Genomic DNA, 21048 nt, shown 5'->3' on the forward strand with positions numbered 1-21048 from the left:
TCCATCTCTGAAAACAGTGTCCACTGCTTGAGGAGATGAGGAGAATAACCAAGGTGATTACAGACAGACAGCTGCCCTCTGATATAGGCCGGAAGCCGCTCGAGAGGAGGAGCTAAAGAGAGTACCTAATGCATTTACAAGTGTGGGCTGGAGATTTTCATAACTGGGGAAAGAGAGGAACTGATGATAAACCCACAAAGCACCTAGCAGGTTTTTTGAAAACCTGTGTGACTATTGCAAGCTGACCCTAGGAAGTCACCCTGTACATCTGCATGGGCCCCTTGCTCCAATTATGCCCTGAACAGCAGGGCACAACGTGGGTCGAGCCCACAGGAACCTGGAATGAACAACAAGACAAGAGACACTAGAGAGACAGACAGCAAGGCAACATGGCTGATCAAGCTGTGTTTATTGAGGGTCCTGTGCAGGCTTATCCAGAGGAACGTGGCATTGGCCATGGGGCGGAGGTCATTAGATGGGAGACCCTAACCCTGAGAAGTGAGAGGCAGGGGGCTGTTAGGGGCAGGGGGTGTTTGATATGCGATGGGCAGGAGATCTCACCAGGGAGTGCAGGTGTTAAGGACTGGTTATCTCTATGGAGCCAGGCCATCTGTGGGAAGGCTCCTGAATTCCGGGAAGTACTTTGGGGCGAGAAATAGAGAATTACAGTGACCTGGTCCTCAACACAATTAGAAAAGAACGCATAATCAATCCCATATGGTGACTGTCAGTCTGGGGACCATGAGTGTGAGTGAGGTGAGGTCATGTTCCAGGGAATGCATGCAAGGGAAGCCTCAAGAGTTGGAGGCTGTGCTCCATGAATTTGTGAGGGGAAATACCTGAAGTCTCAGCTTCAAGAACCGAAGCCAGGGGCTGGGGAGTGAGGTCTTGGGTAAAGGACTCACTGTGCAATCATGAGGACCTGAGTTTGGATCACCAAAGTCCAGGCAATGCAGCACACACCAGTAACTCCAGAGCTGGAGTGAGCGTGCACTGAAACATGTAGCTTCCTGGAATTCACTGGCCCGCCAGCCTAACCAATGGGTGAGCTCCCCGTTCAGTGAGAGACAGACAGACGCTAACTGAAAACAGACGGTGAAGAGTGATAGAACAAGACAACTGATGTTGACATCTGGGCTTTACCAGCTCAGATTCCCCAGGACATTCCCAAACTGCAGATGCCCAAAGTCAACCAGTATGCACAGTTCCAACACTTGGAAATTAGTAAAGCTAGGGGTTTGTCCCCTTTGAAATACCCCCCCCCCCAAGCGGATGCCCAGGGACACACAGAACCAAAGGCAAGAGCCTACTGAACATGGACCAGTGAGCAAGTGCTCGGGTCCCATCAATGTCTTCAGTCAGATGCTCTCTGGGGCAGCTGAAGGAGTCACACAGATGGAATTAAGACAATGTGTCCCCAGATTTAAAAGACCTGATAACTCCCGTCTCATGATAATGCCAAGAAAGCCCAAGTCCACCTTCTAGTTAGTAAGACTTGACCCAAGTTAAGATGAGGGTGCCGGCACAGGCAAACTGCTTACAGCCCTGGCTGCTTGAGTGTACGACGGGTTCCCTGGGCGTGCAGAGCAGGCGATACTTGGCAAGCAGGTGCAGGACCGGGTCCTTGGGGTGTACAGAACAGGCAGGTGGTTCCCATAGGAAAAACAGGCTCACCAGCCTGAGAGTCTCTCTTCCTGCATATGTGGTAGGAACTGTCACCTTCCCATGAGCGAAATGTATTTTATCTGTGAGCAGGCTTTAACCAAACACACAGTGTGTCTGTGCTGGGACGAATCTGGCATGCTCCTTGTTGGCACTGTGGGATGAGCTGGCCTCGGTCCAGCAGGGAGGGCGGTTCATCTTTTTCACGGTGACAAGCAGCCTCTGGGAGTCCCGAGATCGGGCTCAGGAAGCTCGCCGGTGTTAATGTGGAGGATGCTGTTGCTGCTATCCGAGAGCACCATCTTCCCCCAGTGTCACCACGTCCATCACACTGTCACTTGACAAAACTCCACAGCGATCAACCTCGTCTGTCACATCTGTGTCAGCCCAACCCTGCTGGCACATCTGCAGCCAATACCCCCACAACATCACCCTCCACTCCATCATCTCTTTAATCGGAGCTGCCCCCTCCAGAGGCAGGGTCAGCGTATCAACCCCACCGCCCGTGCCCAGACCTTCCTTGTGGGAAGGCACCATCCTAGTGAACTCACCACCACCCCCCAAAAGCCAAGGAAGGCAGCAGCATGAACCTGGACAGCAGGTAACCAGGCTTACGCCCCACCTGGGAGCAAGCTATCTTAAACTCCTGAAACCTGTGTCTTACGGTCTGCAGAGCAGAAGAGGGGCAGCCGCTGGGTGAGATCAGGGCTGGAGGAGAGCAAGGGATCTATTGCCTCACAGAGAGAAGTCAGCACACTTTACCACCTGGGACCTAATGAACCCACCCACTGCGGGGGTCAGCTTTAGTCCCCAGAAGGGATGAGGCTTTGTTCTACTTTCCTTTGTGCTGTAATTAAAATGCCCTAACAAAGAACCGCAAAGGGGAGGAAAGGGTTTATTTGACTTTCAGTTCCAGGCTACAGCCCCTGATTTCCAGGAAATCGGGGCAGGAACTCAGGTAGAAATTCAGAGGTAAGCCTGCATAGCATTACCTCTGACCAAGGAACCTCATTTCACACCCAAGGGTGTGAGACATGGTTTGCCGGGTGACAGGCTTACACTTAGCTAGCTTTCTTATACAGTTCGGGACCACGTGCCTAGGGAATGGTGCCTCCTCAGTGGGCTAGGTCCTCATGCATCAGTTAATAACCAAGACATTCCTCACAGAGACACCGGTGGGCCTGTAATGTAGATGCTTCCTCATGATTGGAGGTCATGGGGAGCTGGCTCAACTCTGCCCTCGGGCAACTCGCTAAGGATTCCAAATGTCCAGAAACAAGGACACTCGCATCCCAGAGGGGGCTCCCCAAAGGAGCTTTGCTCATATTAATGTAGCCCCCTCACCCCCAGCACCTAGCCTCAAGCCCCGCCTACATCTAATCAACCTGGAGGGAAAGCATGCTCTGTCACTGCAGACCTTAAGAGGTCCTCTCAGAACTAAAGTCACAATGTGCCAATCTTCACAGCTTTAGCAAACCTCCTGTCCATGGGATCATGCGGCTCTTTCTCTCCTTCTCCTTCCTCCCCTTCACTAAAACCTAACCCTGTCCAATAGAGACGGCCTACGGAGCAAAGCTGCACTAAAATCTTCCGGGCAACCTGGAGGGAGGCTGCGCCGGGCTCTGGCTGCACGCAGGCTTGTCTCTCCATCTGAATGCAGCACAGAGCATCTCTAGCTGACAAAGCACGCTGACCTTGAACCAGCCACTTCTGTCCTGTCCTCCAGTGGGTGGACGATCAAGGAGGACACTGCGATGGGCTGTCTTTTGGGCAAGAAATCTATTAGGAGAGGAATTAATGCCACGGCACGGCAGCATGGTGGGAGCATTAAGGAAAGTGAGGTGCGCTTGACCAAGTGGGGGTTGGCCTCTTCTTATAGGCGGCAGAGGAAGAGGGGGTTCCGTTCTTCAAGGTTGGGAAAACTTCATAGCATGGCTTGCAGTCGGGACCTCTGATCTCCAGGCAGCAGGGGGAAGGGGTCCTGCATTTGAAGGAAGGAATGTGTGACCTTAAGGGTGTGGGGGAGGTGGAAAGAGAGGCCAATTTAGCTATTTGAAGTGTACCCTCATCTGGGGTGTATCACCAGTAGCCCCTCCTGGCTTGGAGTCTGGAAGCCAGAGGCACCACAGGGGGTAGGGGGGGTTAGGGGTAAGGGGTGAGGAGAGGTGGGGGAAGGGAGCGTGCTATACCCAGAATGAGCCATGAGGCTGAGGCGGGAGAGATGGGCATGGGTTCTAACAGACACACCCCTCTTTCTCTCTGATAGAGTTTGGGGTGGAAACCCCAGGAACTTGAAGAACTGCTGTATCAGATCCCTCCACACCAGCCCCAATAAATACAGCAATTGAACCTAGACCTACTTTTATTTTTTTTTTAAGGGATGTCCTATGTTCTTCAAAGGGGCTTTTCCTTCAAAAACGCATTTCCAACCAGCCGTTCTCCCCACCTCCTTGCGCGCCTCCGAGTTTTCTGTGGGGCAGATTTATCCTCTCCAGATGCTGGGTCGCTATAATTCCACCTGCCACATCTGGCTCTTTGGCACACCAGGCCGGAAGCTTCAAAGTTGCGTCTCTGCTCCATCCGTGGCCAGACTGCTGGCTCTGCTTCTTCATCTCCTTGGATGTAATTTTCCCTTTGATTCACCTATAATTCTGAAGAGTTGATGCATTTGTGTCCATTTTGAATAAGGTTCTATACAAACGCTTCATTTGATCTCCCAGCACATCCTTTTATTTCCTCTTCGGTGGCCTCGCCTTTAATTCAGGCGGAAACCTTAGAGCTCCGGGCCAGCCCGGGTGTCAGGCAAGCAGGTTTGTTTGTTCCACCCAAGTGCCCTGCTTCCTGTTCCTGGGGAAAGGAAAGAAAGTGGTGGGGGAGGGGAGGCAGACAGGTGCGGGCTGGGAGGTCCCAGCTCCCCTCTGGCTCATTCAGATGAAGCCGCCTGACCGGCTTTAAGGGCACACTCCTTCGTTTTCCTAGCAACCTTTGGGAAGTGCTGCCTAAAAGTTAAGTGAGCTCCTCCTTAAAATGCCCTAGAGAACATTCACCACCTAGACCGGTGGTTTCTCAACCCTTTAATACAGTTCCTCACTTTGCGGTGTCCCCCCCAACCACAAAATTATTTTCATTGCTACTTCATAACTGCAACTTTACGACTGTTATGAATCATAATGTAAATATTTTTCGGAGACAGAGGTTTGCGGAAGGGGTCATGACCCAAAGGTTGAGAACCACTGTTCTACATGCTGTGAGCACTGAGTCACGCTTCCATGGGATCAAGACTGCAGAGAATGTACTAAACACACTCCAGTTTTAGGGCAGGAGCCCCAGGCTCCCGCAGGAGCTCCCTTGGGCCATCCATCCCAATAAGCCAATTAAAGGGATGAATGCAAGTGAAAAGCAGAGGGGCAGTGATTTAATGGGAGGATGGAATGAATATGCATTAAAAGGAAGTTATTAGAATGGGTTATAATAATGTCCGACAATGTCTGGATGTATCCTGGAGAGGCTGAGAACCCCATGACTTCTCTGTTCACGAAACCTGGTGTCTCAGAAGACTTAACTCAGTACCGAAGGCCTGGAAGATCCTTGGAGAACTACTAGGTTTCTCTTCATTGGGAGCTGGGAGAGGCTGGGTTCAGATTCCGGTGGAGAGATGCAGCGCCAGGGCCTGCAGTGAGGAAGCAGGCGAACTCACAGGGAGAATGAAAGACAGTGAGGCAAAAAGTCAAGCTCCCCCTCAGCCTCCCTATTTGTGTTGCCGCTGGAGGCGCCTTCTACATTCGGGGTGGGTCTCCCCACTCCAAATAACCTGGTCCAAAGTCTCTCCCAAGTATGTCTGGCAACTTATCTCTTAGTTGATTCCAGATCCATCCAGTCCAGTTGACAACCCAGAGTAACTGTCATAGTGTCTGCTGGGGTGTGGGGTCTTTTTAAAGATTTATTATTTTTAATCTACGTATATGTGTGCATGCATGACTGGAGGGTTCATATGTGTACTGTTGTGCCCAAATTCTGAACCCCCAAAATCACCAAGAGACCCATTCAGATGGAAAAGCCAAGAGTTTTTTTTTTTATTGTTTAACCAGCTAACCCCATTAGCTCAGGCCCTTCATCCAGTCATCACAGTGGGTGGTTGGAGAAGGACCCCAAGGGGCTGTGAGGTGGGAAATATATGAGGTAGAGCAAGGGGAGTGTCTAGAGGTCTGCAATAGTCTCAGGATTGGTGTGCTTCCCGGCTTGGACCACCTGTCCTGTGTTGATTGGTCAACTGGTTGTTATGGCTCCCAGGGCGGTTGCTAGGCTCTGCACATCACTGTTGTGCACTTGTACCTTAGAGCACACCCAGAGCCCTAAAGCACAGCTCCTCCCCCAGCTAGCTTCTGATTGGTTCCTTCCCACGAGGAGGGCATCTGACCTCCTAACCACCAGGGCAGGCCCAGCAAGGTCAGGTGAGCACTTGTTGAGTCTTTTCTGCAGCCTGTCATGGCTGCTAAAGCAGGGGGCTGGTCCCTTCAGTACCAAGTGCCCTCGGAGGCCAGAAGAGGTCATTGGATCCCCTGGAGCTGTTGGCCATGATGTGAACACTGAGAACTGAACCCCCGTCCTGGGAAAAAGCAGTGAGCCATCTCTCCAGCCCCCACAGTGTGGATCTTTATGCACCCCAAAGGCCCATCCATGTGGTAAAGACTCGTCCACTGCGTGCTCCACACACAGAGGATGGGACCTTTAGCAAAGGGGCCAGTGGTAAATCCTTGGGTCGTCGGGAGGTGTGCCCTGGAAGGGATTATGGGACCTTAGCCTTTCCTCATCTTTTGCTTCCTAGCCACAAGGTAAATAATTGACCCTGCCACACGTAACTCCATTATTGCTTCAAGGTAGACAGCCAGACATTCAAAGCAGTGGGTGTGGCCCATCTTGGACTAGAATGGCAAAATAAACATATTCACTTCACAAACTCATCGCCTTATTTCAGTATGGCAGAGGAAAACAGCACCCTAAGACAATTACTTGGGAGTTAATTGTAGTTCGATGCCTCAATTCTGACTTGAATTCTGACTAAACAACCAAGAGCCTGTGCCTGTCCTCCTTATGCTTTCTTGGGTCAGCATGTTGTTGGCATGGAATTGCTACAGATGGGCTTCGTCTTTTCTAGATTAAAAACGTAGCAAGTTCAGCTGCTCACAAACGATGTCAAAGGCCACCGTGGGTCACTTCCTAGTTTTCCAGAAGCCATGAGCATGAGTTCAGATCAATGCTCTGCATCTCCTGTCTATGAAGTTAGAGTCTCTCCTTTCTGTGGGCAAAAATTCTGCAGAAATGAATAAAACTTTTCAGAATGAAATGTATTTATACCTAGAATCATTACTATAATGATATAATGCAAAAAGTTAAAAGCACTGGTTGTTCTTGCAGAAGACCCAGGTTCAGTTCCCAGCACCTACAGCTCCCAACCATCCAGTTCTAGGGATCCTACACTCTCTCCTGGCCTCCTTAAGTATCAGGAATCTATATATTACACCTTTGGGGCCTGAAGAGTTGGCTCCATGGGTAACAGTGCTCACTATTTTTCCAGAGGACCAATGTCAGTGACTCATAGTTATCTATAACTCCAGGTCCACAGTATTTGAGGCTCTCTCAGCCTCTGTAGGCTCTTACACACATAGGGCCTATATTCACAAGGCATACACTTACACATCTAAATAAAAACAAATCTGAAAGAAATAACTTTATAAAGACCTTGACCATTTTTTTTTTTGGTTTTTACGAGACAGGGTTTCTCTGTATTGTTTTGGAGGCTATCGGTCCAGCCCGGCCTCGAACTCACAGAGATCCGCCTGCCTCTGCCTCCCGAGTGCTGGGATTAAAGACATGCACCACCACCGCCCGGCTCGACCTTGACCATTTCTAAAATCACTGAGAGTCAGAGACTGTTTTGAATGTTTCCGTAATCTACAGCATTAACCAAAAAACAAAAACAAAAACCACAAAAATCTATGATATATTTGCTTTTATAGAATATTTTTAAAGGTCCTTAAATGGTGATGGTTAATTTTAATTGTCAACCTGAGTAGATTCACAAATGTCCATAACACCAGTGAGGGCCATCTTTGAGAGGATGTCTGTGAGGGTTTTTCCAGGAAGGATTCCCGAAGGTGAAGACCTGTCTTGACTGTGGGTGACTCCCTGCTGAAGAAAAAGGAGACAGTGACCTGAATACCAGCATTGGTCTCCCTTTCTCTGCTTCCTGATCCAGCTGGATGTGAACAAGCAAGCTCGAACTCTCACTGCCACAGCCAGCAGAGCCTCTGCTAATCCTTCCTCGTCAGGATGACTACATCCCAGAATAACCCCTGCCTCTTAAACAGTTTCCCATCAGGCATTCATTCACTGGAACAAGGAAGGTGACTAATAATGTTGCCTGCGTCAGTTGTTGGCCTATTTCCTTTAAATCAGTTCATCTCCTAGCCTGCCATTTTTCTATTTCTTCTATGAACAAGACAAATTTAGTAGAGCTGAAGTAACGTGAAAAACCAGGAACACATTAACAGAGCTTTGACAATAAACTACGGACTCTGTGATGCTGGCTGTAACAGATTCTTTCCGTCACTGTCCAATCAAGACTTCTAACGGTCGTACACAGTAGCAATGACAGCAAGGTTTCAAGTTCAATTTCCTACCAACACTTTGTCTCCCATTAAGAAAATAAGCAGTACAAATCTGCAACCCTTGGCTCTTATATAAGGAGTTGGAAGGCAAGAACTAAACCAATAGACCCCTGAACCCTTGGACTTTTACAAGCCAGGCAAACATTCTTTCACTCAACTTCATCCCTGGGCCTTGCTTTTTGTTTTAAAACAAGGTCTCACTGAATTAATTAGGCTGGCCTTGAACTCACCTGGTTGCTCAGGCAGGTCTTGAACTTACGATCTTTCTGCCTCTTATCTCTGGAGTCACTGAGATTGAAAGGAATAGGTCTGGCTGCCACTGTTATTATGATTTTCTGTGTTTGCTTTGTTTTCCCCCCATTTCAATCTGATGCAACTGGGCTATAGTGAGTAGAACCATCAGCAAGAAAGCAATGCTTCAACCCGGAAATGAACCACAACTTTTACAAAGCTTGTATTGAATAATGGAGGTCAGTAAGAAACTCACTTTCTTCACACTGAGAAGTGTTTGGACTCATCGCTCCACCCTTACAATGCAGTGTCATCGCTTTTTAGGGCACCTTCCAGGAGGACAAACTATCCCCTATACCCTTGTAATGTTTTCAGTGTTTAGCTATTACAGAAAAAAAAGTTCAAGGCTGGGATGATGGCTCAGAGAATAGGAGTGCATGCTATGCAAGCATGCAGATCAGTGTTCAAATCCCCAGTGCACACGTGTGCATGTACCACACACACCAACTTACACACACACAATAAAGATTGTCATGTACCACTCAGTCTACTTGGACTTTCTTCAACAGAAGCAACTACTAGTGCTTCTCCATAGCCCTGAAGATGTTTTCTTTTTCTTGTTTTATTTTTTTTATTAAAAGTCATAAACTTTCTGTCTCAACCAGCTGAGCACAGGATCATAGTTGTGCACCACCATAGCTGGCTGACCTCCTTTAAAAAAATTTACTTATTTTTATTCTAAAGATTCTCATGTTTGTCTGCATGTATGTGTGTGCACCTCATGCATGCCTGGTGACCATGGAAAGAACACAAGGTCCCCAGGAACAAGAGGGATGGACATTTATCAGTCACCATGTGGCTGATGGCAACTGGACATAGGTCCTCCACAAAAGCAGAAAAATACCCTTTACTGCTGAACCATCTCTTCAACCCCTTGGCTGGCTTTATTGACTTATTTTTATCAGAATGCCATTTTCAAGTATATCACATGTATTCAATCTTAATACAGAAAAAGTATTTTCTCTAGAGTTTAAAAAAATATTTTATTCCTTTAAAAAATGAGCAGTCAGGCTGAAATCTAGTGAAGTATGGCATTAATAATAACTAAGAGTTTGTATCAAATAACCACACCTCAATTCATAGTTAATTTCATTTTATGCCAACATTTCTAGTCTTATTTTTAATTTTCCATTGTTCAGCTTAACTTTTCTAGTGAGTATGCTACCTCATACAGGTTAAAAGTAATTACTTTAACAGCATTTAGTAAGCAGTCCATTATGCATCTCACAGTAGACCTAAGGTCAAATTTTATATTTTTCATTGAAATATTTCATCTTCAGTCGTATCTGGAAAACAACACTCAGACTTTGAAGTACCCAAGGAATGTCATCACTACCGGTTGATGTCATGTCTCTTAGTAACAAATGGAAATTCTGCATGGAACATGGCATGAAGACACGTCTGACTTCCAGGAACACTGGCAATATACCTTTCTCTGACCGATCATGTCAACTCCATCATGATAAGTGTGTTCTTGACTTTTTCAATTAGTGCCTAACTCTGAAGATGCTTTCTTCAATTTTTAAAATATTAATCTGTATCTAATCTGTATCTCAGGTACAAAAACACTAGAATTCTCACTCTGATTTCCCCCATCTTCTTCCTTAGATAATTCCAACATTATGTGTAGTAAACATTAGGCTTCAACACAATTCAATCCTGTGCACAATCTAGCTGGCATGCATGAAATGTTCCTGCTTCTATTTCATGTGGGATTACTTCTCTCTCATTTTGTAATCTTTTATGATAGGTAGCTTTGGCTGCAGTTAGAAAGAACCCCTAACCCTCAGTGTCTCACAAACATAGACATTTACCTTTGCCCACAGAGGTTGGAGGAAGGACTTGTGATCATACTGGGCCTGCCTATGGTCAACTTTTGGGCTCTGTGTCATAGACATTTCTTCACATTCTAGAAGGGATGCATGTGAATCTCATAGAAGGGATAGAGGACCAAAGGGTTGATGGACACAGGCCAATCCACACAGCTCAAGCGATGCCTCTCTCTCCTTGGATGGTCATGGAATGCCCACTCACATCTCTCAGGTGTGCTTTGGTGCCTCTGTTTGGTAGTTTGGAAAGTGCGATGAATGGCTCTCGCACAGAGAACGTCAGACTTCTGACAGCAAAGGCACCATCTGACACTAGGTGAATTCTACGAGGTGCCTATGACATTGGAGAAAGGCTGTTGACAGGCGAGGAGTGGGAGACACTCCTGCTTGGGAGGTCAACCTTGGTCGTCAACTTCACTGGGTTGAGAGCTGTCTGGGGGAGCTAAGTTGCCACTGAATGAGTTCTCCAGAGAGTGCCCATGAGAGGAACAGAGGAGAGAGCAGCCTGAAACATGAGCAGAGCCCTGCAGTAGGCTAGGGCCCAGGAGGGGTAGAAATGGACATCACCATTCTTCTAGAACAACAGTGTGAACTGAGGTTCAGGAGGAGAGTGGCTTGTTGGTGAAGTGTGTGAGGACCTGAGCTCGGACACCCCAGAACCCACGTTAAGAAGCTGGCGTGAGCCAGGCAGCAGAGGCGCATACAATCCTGGCACTGAGGAAGCAGAGACAGGCTAATCCCTGGGGCTTGTTGGCCAGTTAATGCAGCCTACCTAGTGAGCGAGCTCTGCTCCCGTGAGAGAGCCTATCTCAAAGAGCAGAGTGGGCTGCACCTGAGGAACAATATGTGAAGTTGATCTCTGGCACACGTGCCTGAGTGTGAGTGCACGTGTGCATACACACACACACACACACACACACACACGCATCCACACCCAGGTGTGAATACACACACATACACTCACTCATAAAAACAAAGCAAAACCGCGTTATGCTGCTGCCTCCTCGTTAGTCTTCAGCTTCCAGCATCATCAGCTTTTCCCAGAGCCATTCCAGTGACTCTCCAGGGAATTCCAGGCCTCCAGCCTCCTACTGGGGCTGCCTTGTTACACAGAGCAGGCTGGCCTCACACTCACAGCAGTGTACCTGCCTGCCTCTGCCTCTGAGTGCTAGCTAGGACTCAAGATGATCACAGTGCATTCAGCTGGGGCTCTCTTCCTGGTGTCTCTCTCTTGCCCAGGGGCCTCCAGCTTCTCGGAGTAAGCAGTCTATCAGTTCTCCACCTCCTAGTCCTGCAAGATGTCTGTTGTTGGAGCTTCCAGGCTCCCATTATTTATTGCCAAGCAATAAATCCTCTTCATGACGACTGTTCTTTGCAGTAAGATAGGCTCTGCTGGTCTAAAGAACCCCAGATAATACATTAAAACAGAGGCTCTCAAACTCTCCTATATGTTATTGTCAGAAACCGCCAATTAAACAAAACTCTGAACGTCTAGGGTACCTTTCCGGAAGTCAGCTCTTTCCAATAGGGGGGAAAAGTCTGTTTGGGAGGTGACAGCATTTTGAGATAAGCTGTGTCATTACCTGAGTACAAGCAATCTGTAAGTCTCTAAATGTAGCAGCAAGCTGGTACACAGTGAGACAAGGCAGGTAGCCAACGTGGCCAAGTAACAAATCTTTGTGTAAGAAAATTTTAAACAAATTTACCTTTTTTAAATGTCTCAAAAGGAAATTTCCAAGTAGAAGTCATTTAGTAATGGCTTTAACGAATAGATAAGCATCCCTTTAGGTTGGCACATTTAATTAAGAGGATGAATACTTCTGTCTGCCAGGAATTACTCACCAATAGAATGTAAGCAGACTTGAGCACAGGTGTTTTTGCTATTTTTAGAATTTTCCAACCAGGGGCGTCTGACTTGTTTCAATTTTTATTGTTTTGGTCAGTCAGTCTAAAGAAGAAACCAAAGAGACAATCACAAAGAAATAATGTTGCTGATTCCCAGAGCCTCTAGATGCTGTAGGTAGCGGTTAAACAACCTCATTGTTTCCCATGCTCCGGGAAAGGCTGCTCCAGGGTTCAAATGTTGGGACCTGACAAGGAAATCTGCAGCAGTGTCTTTGTAACCTGCCAACTTGATTGTGGAAACCTGTGTTTGTGGCCCTTAGGTCGGATCCAGTCAACTTGTCCCGTTCATCCCTGAGAGGGGGAGTGTTGATTGAGAAAGGGCAGGTGAAGACGAAAAGACAGAAACACCAGATAGAGTCAGGAGGGCAATCCAGTGAATACGGACATACCAAGTGTATTCTTCAACATTCTTAAGTACCCCAACCAAAAGGGGGGGACATGGCTAAGACTTCTATTAGCATGTATAAGGAGCAAACAGACTTTCTTCCCTTAATCCTCCAAGCATTTGGAAACCGCATCTGTTATCTGGCTTTGAGGGTCCACAGTAAACACACCTGAGCCCAAGTCAGCTGTTGTTTAGATAAGACATCCACTACCAAACATCCTCAGCAGCCAAGCCTTAGACCTTTAGCTCTCATGACTTACTGAGGACGGTTTTGAACTCTCTGACCTTGAGGCAAGATGAAACGGAGACATCTTTATGGGCCCGACACTTGATGACAGACCATCATTGCTTATCGATAGAGGTAAAGAGGCCCCAGATCATATGAGAAAGCCATCTGGAAGCTAAAGGACACCGCTTTAACTTGCCTCTCTGTTACTGTGAGAAACACTGACCCAAAGCATCCTGGGGGAAAAGGGCTTGCTTTATCAAACAGTTGCGATGCATTTCCAATGCGCATGGGCAAGGGCACCCACAAAGGTCCAAAGAAGACACCCAGTCTCCAGAAGCTGGAGTCATGGGAGGGTTGGTAGATGCCCTGTGTGGGTGCCTGAATGGAAAGAACTCTGGTCGTCTGGAAGAACAGTTAGCACTCCCAATGGCCCAGGGTCTCCCCAGCTCCTAGAAGTTCAACTTCTAAACAGACCCGCATGGAGACAGTTCACTGGGAAGGGACACCAGGGACGCTTAGTATAGATCTAAGTGATGCAGACCTTACTGCAGGCCTGTCCTTTAAGGCTCAAAATAATGAAAAGAGAATCCAAGTGAAACTTCAATAACTCACAGACGGAGGGATCACAAAACATCCAGATGTTCAACCATGCAAGGTTCATAACTTATGTCTGACAAAGACTCACAGTCCACCGTGCGGTGAGACAGCCAGCCTGAGACAGGGCCGCAAAGTCTCACGTGCCAGGCACATGACAGTGTAGCTGGTTTTCCATTCTGAGCACATCCAGTGTGGCTTTGCACAGGGACGGGACCTCATTAGCGCTCCCAGAAGCTGGCTGCTTCTCACCGTTCATTCATCCATCAGCTCACCAGAGAACTGAGCCCCACGGCTACCTGACAGCCGCCAGACCTTCCCATAGCAGTCACAGCCACAGTAGCCCTATATTGTTGTTACTTATTTGCCTGGGCATGCGGTTATTTCCTTCTCACCACTAATGCATAAAGCACAGGTCTTCCTTCGTCATTCTGCCTGAAGAACGGCACCAGACGCTGGTCGTGTGTTCTATAGACAGCCATCAGAATGCAGGCCGGAGCCCAGGGAGGACGAGGAGCATGGAGCAGTCTTCCCAAAGGACGCAGAAGGGGTGGGGGTTGGAGAAGACAGGACAGCGAGTGAGGACTCACCAAGGTCGCTTTTGACCCAGTGGAAGGACAGAAGGAAATGACCTTTCGGGGAGTAGAAGAAAAAGTCACAGACAAACAATTAAAAATAGAGAAGGAAAGTGACCTTGAATAGGAAGGTGTGGTCCAGTAGCCAGTATTGCAAGGGCAGAATCTGAGACATAAAAGTGAGTTTTGAAAGTTCAGGACAGAACTATGAGCAGGCGAGGGCATACAGGAACTATATGCTGACAAGCCTTTGCATGTCACCCTTTTAAAAATGTCTTTGTATTCCAGGAATAGTGACGCACACACCTTTCATCCCAGCACTCGGCAGGCAGAGCTTGAGGCCAGCCTGGTCTATATAGTGAGTTCCAGGACAGCCAGAGCTACATAGTAAGACCCCCATCTCAAAATAATTAATTAACTAACTAACTAATTAATTAATTAATTTTTAACCAGCCTGGCAGAAATGAAGATATTCTAAAGAGACACTTGTGTCTTCCAATCTATCAAACTGTTGACACATGGACCCCATCTAAACAGGACCTTCCCCAGGAATCTGTGCTGGGAGAAGGCGGCAGCCAGAGGCAGATCTTGTCTTCCTGAAAGAGATCCCACCCGGCCCTCACTTGTCAGTCCACCTTCCAGGAGGAGACTGAGGTTGGGGCAAGGATGGGTCAGTGGTGGGAGGGGCCACAGCTTGACCAGGACCTCTTAGCTGTGATATCCTTGACCTCTAAACTCTGGTTTCACTACAGGACACCAAATACTGACTTGAGGGTTCTCTGGATCCCTTTGTCTCTCTCCCTAGTGTGACCACATTAAATAACTCTCCTTTTTCTACTTCCCATTTTAATTTGGCTCTTGTAATCGACTTATTGAGGAGAGGTGGCTGAACTTGACTTGGGGCATAGATGGTGACCTCCACCTTTAATAACATTTTATTTATTCCTCTGTGTGTCTACATGTGTGTGGGAGGGGGGGTGGAGAGGCTGTGTGTGCATAGGTCAGGGAACAACTTTCGGGAGCTATGATTTTTTTCCTTCCATGACACGGGTGCAGGGAATCTAACTCAGTCTTGTAGTTTCGAAGCAAGTGGACCGGATGAGTTGTCAGCACTGTCTCAATTTTCAAGGCAATAGGAAACTAATGACAGAATTAAGCTTGTAATTAACCAGGTTGGTGTTTTGAAAAATGTCCGGTTTATGTCCTGGCTAATCTCTCCAAACACCACTGGATGATGCCTAGGCAGACTTCGATCCTGAGATAGGGAGACCAGCAAGGACATTAGGACTGTCACCTAAGGGTGAGTCCAGTGGCTTCAGCAAGGGACCTGGGTGAAGAGAGGGGCTTGAGTGTCCCCAATGCCTCACCCCATCAGTTGGAGCTGCCATCTCTGCCCTGCAGGTAGGTGCAGGTTTTTAGAAGGGCAGAAGTCACCTCCCTAATGACATTCCCTGTGATAACAGTGTTAACTGCAGGAGGTTGGGCTGCTGGGCATGCCTGTGAGGGACTGTCTCCATGGCCTTAACTGAAAGACCTGCCCTGGCTAGGATCCTGGGCTGCGGAAACAGAGGAAGGGCTGATCAACAGCAGGCATCCTTGCTCTCTGTTTCCTGCTTGTGGATGCTCAGTGACCCCCCCAACCCCGTCTTCAGGCTCCCGCTGCTGCCTCCACCTCGATGGTCTGGACAGCAGCCTTGAACCGTGAGCAACACTTTGTCCCTTCCTTTGCTTTGCTCTTACTCAGTCATAACAACCATCCCCAAGTGTCTGCCAGAATGAGTACCTGGGGAGGGGATAGTGATCAGGGTTCCTGTGGTTGAGAAAGACATTGGTGAAGTGAGGGAGGTGGGGGGTGGGGGGAGGGGGGCACTGGTAGGTGGGGGAAGGGCAAGCATCTCCACCAGGCTGTGAGGCTACTGCTGGTTGAACCAGGTGCTCCAAGACAGTGGCAGGATACACAGACAGACAGACAGACTTCTTTTCCATCTTAACTCTTCCCTTATTTCACGCAGACCTGTCTCTTTCCCAGGTTTCTGCACCCTAACTGTTAGCCTCAGACAGCCCAGGAGCTTCCAAACAAAGGCCCGGAAAGGAAATGGCAGGAAGAACTCCAAGACGTCTCTCCTCGAACATCTAAATGCTGGTTTTCCTCAAGGAGAAGGGCTCATTAAGCCCAAGACCCCTCGTTCAGTCATGGCCCTGTTTACTAAAAAAAAATGACAAGAGGGACTCTACAAAGCCAGCCTGAGAAGGCGGGGAGTCCACTTCGTGTCAAACCTCAATCCTGGAAATTGAATGTTTAATTCATAGAGTAAATTACAAGCGATTACTTCTGCAAGTAACGGCAATGTCCTTAAAATTATTCTTTAACTGAGGAAAAGTTTTTTTCCTTTGACCTTTGGAGAAAATGCTTGCTTCTAGCTATGACTAAAAAGAGGTCTTCTCCTCTCTCTGTTGTGTTAAGAACCGTTTCTTCTTTATAGAGAAGGCACCACAGTGATTTATAACTGTCATAAAAGCCTGGAATCCTTTTGAGGTTAAGCTACTCAGCTATTCAACTTTTACTACAGAAACTTTGAAATTCAAAAAGAAAAAATAATGTAAGTTTTTGAAGGACATGTGTTGCTGTAGGTGAGCCCGTTAATTAAAAGTGATTGCCTGCTAGGAAATCAGACTTTAAAAAGTTTCGCGAATTTATTAGAGCCTGAAGGTATCTTTGTATGCACAGAGCCGCACAAGCCGACTATGCAATTTGGTTTCAGATCTGCTTAAAGCCCTCCCTACACTCCCAGTGCAGCCAGCAGCTCGGAGAGCATTCGTTGTGTTTTGGCTAATTGAATTATGTGAAAATACACACTAATGAAGCCTTAGCAGGGGTGTTTGCCGAGTAGACTCCTCAGCTAATTTCCTGTGAATTAGCAGTGTCTTTTTTTTTTTAACCACAGATAAATGTTTTAGGGAAGGCTACCTCCTTGGGGGTTGGGGGAAGAAATGCAATGTAGAATATTAGGCTTCATTTTTGCATATTTAAAAAGTGTCCTGTACTCTGACAGCTACAGTGTGGGAGAAACCTAAATGGGATTTTTAATAATAATATCTAAATGCACCATTCTAGAAAAAATGTCATGCAATTATCCAATCAAATTAATAAGCAAATTATTAATCCTCTCTAAACCATTCAGAGTTCTGTTTCCCTCTCCTTTTCAAACACTTTTAAGAACGATTCTGTTTGGTTTGGGTTGGTTTGGGTTTAATGAGGATTATTATTTAATGGTCCTATTTGGTTTGGTTTGGTTTTTCAGCATGTCTATTTAGAAATATTGCCTCATAACATTTGTTGCTGTGATTCTGCGGTCCCTGGACGCCAGTATTTGAGCATCATGTTCTGCAAGCGCCGAGGCTGTTTTTCAGAGTAACGGGGGAACTATCAAAGTCTGTTTGCCCAGAGATGGGCAGAAGGAAGACTCCAGGCGCAGGGCTCACCCCGCTGCAATCTGCTAATTGCCTACCAGGAATGGGCAACCAGATCGCTCTCTGTGGTCGCCTGGAGGGTCACAGACACCCCTGGGGCTCGTTCTCCTCGCTCCCTTGCACGGATGAGGAGAGCCGGAGGAGCTGGCTGCCTGGGAGCTCTGAGCTCACAACTAAGCTACTGGCCCTGTTCAGAAAAGCATCGGGGTCCCTTGTGCACCAGGAGGACGATCTGAAAATCCGTGGAGCTGAAACTCGTTGGACAGATCCAAGGGCCACACATCCTGAAAACAGTCCCGGAAAGTTTACGTGTACTTGAGATATGGGACTGTACACACCCACACCTGAGACATAGTTGCCCCATGTGCAATTAAGAGGGATAAAGGACGCTTCATCAAACAAATATTAATAGGATTAATATTTTTATTATTTTTACTTTATTACTTTTGAGAGAAGGTCTCACCCTGCAGCCCAAGGCAGGCTTGAATTCAGTAGGTAGCCCAAGTTGGCCTGGGAACTGGTGATCCTCCTACCTCGGCCTACTAAGGGCTTCCATGACAGGTGTGTACACCAATCTGTACTGTACATGACACACTGTCTCTACGTGAATGCTTTGACTATGTGGGACCCTCAGAAACTGAAATGTTGCTTTTCATTTGAGGCCAGAGGAACAACCCCAGACTAAGACTTGCCCAGATACTCAGTTTTTACCATCCTGGCAGAAAGGGTAGACATGGTCAACATCTCCTTATCTCTGGTGACCACCGTCTGCCAGGATCTGCCAGCTGTGGCCCATACTCCTGCCCTGTCAGTTAACCCCAATAGATCCTTGTGGAGGCTCTCACCCTGCCTCCCTGTGACTTCCTTCTTCTGCTTTAGTAACAGCCCCCATTGTAATTTATTTTATAAGCTTTCAAGCCGTGTTCAGTAGTCCTCTCGATGGTCCTTCATTCTGCCACAGGCATCGGTTCCTCTCCAGGTCACCCGTCCTTGGCAGCCTCGGCTTCCCCACTTGGTCAAAGAAATGCCCTAAAGCAAGACAGTATTGTAGAGAAACACCATGCATCCCGGTCCAGCTAGGGCCGGACTTGGTCCCGACCTTGTTTTCCTATTTTAACTCTATCTCCGTAGCACACCATCAAACTATTGTGACCAGAGTCTCCCGCCACCAGCTGACGGCCAGCCTTGGAGAGTGTCCTGGGTCACAGAGTCCCTTGCAGTGTTTATTAGGGACTGCTCTTAATATCAACACCTTAGGGAAGGAAAAGAAGGAAGGGAGAAGCCAAGGCATGTGGAAGTCTCAAGGCCAGCTTCAAGCCTCCCTGCATGGAGTTCTGACTCTTGGATGCACCTCAGGGACTTTAGCAGCTGGCCGGAAGGAAGCGTCTTTATTCTCCAGGGTAAGCAGTGGTGGTGGTGCCTGGCCTTCCCTGGACCGGGGTTCTTCGGTAGAGGCTGTTGCTCCACACTGAGGGATTTGGAGGAACCCACATGGACGCTCATCACACTCATCTTCCACTTTGGGGTCTCTACTTTTGCCCTGCACTCCGGCAGGATGGACTGGTAATCTGGTCTCGTCTTGGGAGTTACCTAGGAGTCAGGACACATAAGCTATGGGTGTCTGTCATTCTGTGTCTGAATTTGCTGTGTGTCTCTATAGACTCAGGTGGCTGGCCTGTCCCCATTCTCCTATCCCTTCTTCACCCCCTTCCTATCCTGCTCTCCTACCCCTGACACACACACGCACAAACACACACACACACACACACACACACATGCACCCACCCACCCTCACACACACATGCATGCACCCATGCATGCACGCACTCACGTGTGGAAATCAGGGGCCAACCTCAGGGGTCAACCTCAGGTGATGCCCACCTTGTTTTATGGAACATTGCCCAGGCTCTGTTCACTCCTTTTAAAAGTCAATTGTGATGAAATAAACAGAACATGACAGTTAAAGTCTTGACTGCTCAGAAGGAAGTACTCAGTGCTGTTGAGCGTGCTCACATTATAGGGCCAATTCTTTTCGTAAGACGTGTGCACGGAAATGCACAGGCAGCTGTGATGGTCTGAATGAAAGTGGCCTTATGGGCTCATAAGGAGTGGTGGTGCTATTTGAAAGAATTAGGACATGTGGCCGTGATGGGGGAAGTGTGTTACTGGGAAGCCAGTCCCAGTCTCTCTCTGTCTCTCTCTCTCTTTCTTTCTGTGGATCCAGATGTAGAGCTGTCGAGCTCCTTCTCCTGCACCTTGTATGTCTGCATGAAGCCACGCTGCCTGACTAAACCTCCGAACTGTAAGCCAGCCCCAATTAATTTTTTTCTTTATAAGAGTTGCCACAGCAATAGGACACTGACTGAGACAACATCTGTCCATCCTTATTGATTTAAGATTTTTTTAACTTTTATTATTTATGTGTGTGTGTGTCTACATGTGTGCATACCTCCGTTTGTGTGCCCTCGGAGGTCAGAAGAGGGCATCAGACCCCCTGGAGCTAGAGTTATAGGCAGTTGTGAGTTGCTGTGTGGGTACTGGGAACTGAACTCCAATCCTCTGCAAGAGCAAGGTATGACCTTACCTGCTGAGTTATCTACCAACCCTTCAGTGACTTTTTCTTACATTTATTTATATTAGTGTGTGTGTGTGTGTGTGTGTGTGAGAGAGAGACAGAGAGAGACAGACAGAGAGAGAGACAGAGACAGAGAGACAGAGACAGAGAGACAGACAGAGACAGAGAGACAGACAGAGACATAGAGAGAGACAGAGAGAGACAGAGACAGAGAGACTATCACAGAGCACATGTGGAGGTCAGAGGACATCTTGGGAGTCTTTCCTTCACCTTTCTCTATCCGTACCTTTTGAGACAGGGTCGTCACTTAACCTGAAGTTCATCCATCCAGCTAGGCTGGCCAGCCGACGAGCCTCGGGGATCCACCTCTGTCTACCCTGGGGTTACAGCACCCGCATGGCTGGCTCTCCATGTAGGTCCTCAGGGTCCAAAGTCAGGTCCTCCAGCTTGCACAGCAGACATTCGCCTCACCAAACCATCTCCCAAGACTCACTCGTTTTCAGCTTTATCGCGTTATGTAACTATAATTTAATTTGATTAACATTACCCCCCCTTTTTTTGAGACGGGGTCTCTCTATGTAACCCTGGCTAACAAGGAACTGGCTATATAGTAGACCGAGCTGGCCTCAAACTCTTAGAGACCCACCCTCCTTTGCCTTCCTAAGTGCTGGGATTAAGGAGTGCACCGCTATGCCCAGCTTGTTTCCTAAACCCTTTCCACGATCTCAAAAGCAGCAAATAAAAGTAGAAGCTGCCCGGCAGCCCGTCCTTGTTGACATGTGCTTTGTGTTTGTTCTCTGATTTCATTTGCAGATTTTATTTCCTCCAGGAGTCACGGATTCCCTCTTGGAGCTTTTAGATGCT

At 47.7% G+C, this 21048-nt stretch overlaps 1 long non-coding RNA gene across 1 annotated transcript; it reads right to left on the minus strand.

Moving 5' to 3' along the window:
• Nucleotides 1-18017: 18017 nt before the first annotated feature.
• LOC121137069 lies at nt 18018-19486 on the minus strand. The gene is made up of 2 exons (XR_005874283.1): nt 19441-19486; nt 18018-19199 (listed from the first exon to the last, which is right to left on the minus strand). It is a non-coding gene; the product is annotated as an uncharacterized LOC121137069 (long non-coding RNA).
• Nucleotides 19487-21048: the final 1562 nt, after the last annotated feature.

This window comes from Mesocricetus auratus, unplaced genomic scaffold (assembly GCF_017639785.1).
Source record: "Mesocricetus auratus isolate SY011 unplaced genomic scaffold, BCM_Maur_2.0 Super-Scaffold_100676, whole genome shotgun sequence".
Lineage (NCBI taxonomy): Eukaryota > Metazoa > Chordata > Mammalia > Rodentia > Cricetidae > Mesocricetus > Mesocricetus auratus.